Source organism: Xiphias gladius, chromosome 5, assembly GCF_016859285.1.
Source record: "Xiphias gladius isolate SHS-SW01 ecotype Sanya breed wild chromosome 5, ASM1685928v1, whole genome shotgun sequence".
Classification (NCBI taxonomy): domain Eukaryota; kingdom Metazoa; phylum Chordata; class Actinopteri; order Istiophoriformes; family Xiphiidae; genus Xiphias; species Xiphias gladius.
Window position 1 is genome coordinate 6,926,105 of NC_053404.1, and position 5,378 is coordinate 6,931,482.

Consider the following 5,378-nt stretch of genomic DNA (forward strand, 5'->3'; position numbering starts at 1 on the left):
CTAAATGACATACACACAACCTTTTGTCTGTCCACCAGAACCTCCAAATACAGACTTTGAACCAGTGTCCACTTATGCAGACATGCCTTATGTACGAAACAAGCCCACTCTGTCTCTCTCTCTCTCTATCTGTCTCTCCTTCTCTCTTTCTTTCTGTCTCTCCTTCTCTCTTTCTTTCTGTCTGCCCAAAGGGGTTAATCCCAGTTTCACCATTCCAATGATGATTGGACATCAACAAAACCTACACTGTGATCCAAATTACCAAACATATTACTGTTTACACACCTCTATGTGCTTGGCCAAAAATTAAAAGACTCCTGGCTCTTCTGGCCCCACTTTACTGTCTTGTGGCTGTTCGATGCCTCCTTGAAAGGATGCAGAATGCCAAGGTGTTGCGTTATTCATAAGTTTGTGCCCCTCATCTCACACAAACCAAAACTAATGATGCAATCAGGTGGCCCTCTTCAACTTTGTTAGTTGGAATTTTCCATCTTTACCATCAGGAAGTTGCACTCAACTTTCAAATAGGAGTGGTAAACTATAATGTAAGTTCCATCATAAAGGAGTCTAAAAGTTCCAAAGTAATGTGACGTGTATGGATTTGAAACCATCGATAGAGGAACGGTAGATAAAATAATGCTGTGTGCTGCCTTTTAAAAATGCTGCTCACTTACAGTAATGACAACTATTCTCAAGTTACTTGTTAGCCTTTTACCAGCAGAAGAAGCGAGCATGAAAAAAATGGATGTCAATTCTACAATGTAGTTTAGGATAAGGTTATGTGTTTTGGATTCAAATAAATATGACCGAATCATGTGTTAGTTTTTATTTGTTCAAACTAGGTCTTTTTGAAAAGTTGACAGTCCTAATGTACACATTGTGAAATGCAGACTTCAAAAGATAACACCCCTAATTGGGACACAGCTATTGATACCCATTTAATGGTAACCACATTATAGTATTTTAGACATGACCACTATTTTTTCCCAAATCTGAATTCAAACTAGGTTCTTTCATGAAGCTTAGTTAATGACATGTTTCCTACGAGATGGGGACCCACTCATTGAAAAATAGCTCTGTAGTACTGCTAGAGGTCAAAAACTGCAAAGGGAACCTTTAACAGCTGGATATAGGCCAAACATGGACACTGAGTGTGCAAGTTGTTATGTTTATACTGCACTGGGTGCCTGCATACACAAACGCATTCAAATATGTTGGCCAATACAGTCATGCAGACATGCAGATGACAATATTTACAATTTACAATTTGCTATGTAGACTCAGAAAGTATAGTTTGAGCTTTGTGTTGGGCTCTTATTGGTCGGGGTCCTACGTGAAGTCTGCCATATCTTTCATCCAAGTCACAGCAAGAATTTAGGACCCCTAATCTGACACAGGAGCCATCTTACATATTGTGAAGTCTGATCCTGGCACAAGTAATGATCAGACTTTCATTTAATATGCCCGTCTGTGACTGGAAGCAAGTTGAGGTCTTTTGTCAATGTATTTTCTCATTTATCATGTTCTCTGAAAAGGAATCAGGCAGTGTTTATGTAACAAGTGTACACCAAAAAGTACAATTAGAAAAATAATTCCATTACAAAATAGCTCAAGAAATGCATTGAACATCACATACTGTAATCTGTACTGCAGGTGACATCTACATCCAGCTAAACTTTAAGTTTTCCTTTTAGGCTAAAGTGAGATCAGAATGATATGAATAAAACACACAGTACTACTGATCTGCTGTACTTAGCAGAGAAGCCTTAAATGCATAATGGAATTCTTAGATAAATGGATGGTTCTTTGTGCTGATAGAGATTTAATGTTTACATGTCCGATGAAGACTGGCTATCTGCAATGAATTTGTAATAGAATGCTTAAATAATCTTTTTTATACTGATAATCTTTTTTCTAATCTTTTTTTTCTCTTGCTTTCTTTTTGCTTTTATCTTTATTGAATGTGTAAAAACAGTGAATAAAATTGTTTTTGAGATGACATGATATTAAAGACAAATCTCACTCTCTGTTTGTAGACTGTAAAAAAAAAAAATGTGAAAAACAAAGATGTTCAATGTCTCTCCCAGGTATCTAGACTCAAAGTGAATCACACATATCAGCTTAAAAAATAATCCTTATGCAGGCTGTTTATCCACAACAAGCATATTTTGCCTTCCAAAGTGTCAAAGTTTTTTAAAAAGTTATACTAGTTGGCAGGGCTAATCCTGAATGCAGCAGCAATGTTCATCATTTTGCCAGTCATTGTTATTGAAAGTCGATTGAAATTACTTTTAAGAAAATGTTTGGGAGCACACGTAATGATTATTGCACCGGGGCTGAACTGAAAAGCCCTGCTTCTCTTTTAAAAAGGTTTAACCTGTTGAAAAAAATCACTGTGCTGGAGTTCTGCTGCACACAAACTAAAGGTTTATGCTTATCCCCCTCAGGCACAGAGGAGCATACCCATACCCATAATGAAAAATAGTTCTTGGAAATGTTGTGCTCAACCCATTTCCACAATTGCTATTTGACTTCATTCAAGTTTGTATCAACAGATTTCTCTTGTTGCTTATTGCTATATGCTTCCTTCAGGCAATATTATTAGGAAAAACTCCATAAATTACCATTGCTATGCCGATGATACCCAATTGTATTTGTCAATGAAGCCTGGTGAAACCAATCAGTTAGCTAAACTTCAAGCATGCCTTAAGGACATAAAGACCTGGATGACCAGAAACTTTCTGCTCTTAAACTCAGAACTGAACAAAACTGAAGTTATTGTGCTTGGCCCCCAACACCTCAGAACCACATTATCTAATGATATACTTACGCTAGATGGCATTGCCCTGGCCTCCAGCACCACTGTTAGGAATCTCAGAGTTATCGTTGATCAGGAAATGTCCTTTAACTCTCACATAAAACAAACTTCAAGGACTGCCTTTTTTCGTCTACGTAACATTGCAAAAATCAGGCACACCCTTTCTCAAAATGATGCAGAAAAACTAGTCCATGTTACCTTTAGGCTGGATTATTGTAAATCCTTGTTATTGTAAATCCATCTGATCCAGAATGCTGCAGCGCGAGTACTGACAGGAAATAGGAAAATTTCTGCTGTGTTAGCTTCTCTGCATTGGCTCTCTGTAAAATCCAGGATAAAATTTTAAATTCCTCCTCCTCACCTACAAAGCCCTTAGTGGTCAGGCACCATCATGTCTGAAAGAACTCATAGTACCCTATTACCCCAGTAGAACACTGCGCTCCCAGAATGCAGGCTTGCTTGTGGTTCCTAGAGTCTCCAAAAGTAGAACGGGAGGCAGAGCCTTCAGTTATCAGGCTCCTCTACTGTGGAACCACCTTGAATGTTGGGTCTCTGTAATATAAAGAGTACTGTAAAGAGTACGGTCTAGACCTGCTCTACATGAAAAGTGCCCTGCGATAACCTTTGTTATGATTTGGTGCTACATAAATAAAATTGAATTGAATTGAATTGAAATTTAATTGTTTTCTTGGGTTTCTAGCTGTCTCACTGTTAATAAACTACTTTCAGCCTTTTCTTAAAAAAACTGCAGTGTTTAAAAGTATTCCAAAAACTGCTGCCATTAAAACAGCATTGTTACAAGAGCAAAGAAACAGATTTAGTTCGACATAAACCTAGAGATATGGGGTTTTGCTTAGAGAGGAAAGGTGTGTGTCAGGTTTAGCCTAATAGCTTTTGGATGTACACAATTTTTATGGCATGCAGAATTATGTTGAACGTAAATATACATTTTTTAATGCTGTGGTAAGACATGGCAGAGCACTGTGTTTCATGTTTCTGGCCACGTAATTAATGCTTAGTAGATGTGAAGTACATGTACAAAAAATCTGTAAAGGCGGGGACACACATTAGGATCGTTAAGCCGATTATGAATGTGGTAGAGGTGTCTTTGAAGACTAATGAAAACAAGTTGGACTGGGTCAGTTGGTGTTGAAAGTGGGTAGATAAAATCATATAGTGTGTGATATGTAAAGATTCTAATCTTAAGTCTTCAGATCCAGTCGTTGACAACTGTTCACGTAAAACGTTTGTTAAACGTCTGACATTTGCGACTGACATCAGCAAATGATGACGTCACTTGTGTGTCACCTTAGAGAGACATACCAGTAAATTAACAGCTTTACCAAACGTTAGCTTTGTTTTAGTTCATTCATCTCCAATTCCTTGTATGGACTCTACAGCTCAATGCACCTCTCCAGGATCTCACCAAAACTCTGAGCTTTTTACCTAATTTTTTGTCCTTTTCAGTACAAATGTCACTGTATATAGACAACCCACCCATATTTGTTTTAGTACAAGAACATGTGACAGTTGGTGGTTAGCTCCCAGGGCATGACCCAGTTCTATATTGTTTTATTTTTGGTCAAAGAAAAAAAAAGAAAAAAGGATTTATATATATATATATATATATATATATATATATATATATATATATAATATTTCTTTTAATTGTGTGAGGAATTCCTTTTAAAGATTATGAAAGTTTACAGAGGTTAAGAACCTTGGAAATAGATTTTAAGAATTGCTTAATGTATTTGGTTATTAAACAATCACAAATAACAAATTATTGAATTTTATATTTATTTTTTAATTACCATTCTATTTCTTAAAATGTGATTTGTGTTAATACTGACTACTTATTTGATGTAATGTTTAATGAAGTAAAGATGCAGGACACACAAAAAGAAGAGATGATAAAAAATGTTAAAAGCGGAAAATTACAATTCATGCAACTAGATTTTCTTAGCAATTCTCTTGAATTTGAGTTTCTTCGGGAATTTCAGGTGTAACGAAGTCTGATGTAATTCATATGCTTACTTTGATCAAGTTGGTTGAACTAATTTTCTTTGCATTTTCACTTAGGCTGCACTTAATTTTTAATGTTACAGTATATTGTTGAGTTTTCCCAACTCAAAATACCAAGAAGCACCTACCAGTGTAGTTGTTAGAGACCAAACCAGAGCTAAAAGGAGAGTGGATACTGGACATAACATTAAAAGGGGAAATTACAAATGAAAAGATTGTTATAAAGTACATTCTGCCTAACAGTATCCTATTGAAGAGGGACATTAAAAAAAGAAGGAGAAAAAAAAGAAAAAAAGACTCGGTCTCAGTAATTTTCCAAAACAGTTAGTCACTGTAGTTTAGTTTTTGCATTTGTTGGGAACCATTTTCAGCAGCGGATTAATACACATTTTGTGGTCTGATGAGTATTTGGGCCAGCAGGATGATGTATGGGGGACTGAGTCAAAATAAATTACAGCGGACAAAAATGGTACTCTATGGTAGAGAGAGATAACACAGTATATACCAGGCTTTGGATACATACACTTGCTGTTAG

General features: G+C 36.2%; 1 protein-coding gene across 1 annotated transcript in view; it reads left to right on the top strand.

Moving 5' to 3' along the window:
- snx7 (sorting nexin 7) overlaps window positions 1–2,851 on the top strand; it is a 42,900-nt gene extending 40,049 nt beyond the window's left edge. Inside the window, exon 9 of the mRNA XM_040127217.1 lies at window positions 1–2,851. This exon is cut by the window's left edge and continues 121 nt beyond it. The gene's annotated coding sequence lies outside the window, so the exon portion shown is untranslated.
- The last annotated feature ends 2,527 nt before the right edge of the window (window positions 2,852–5,378 follow it).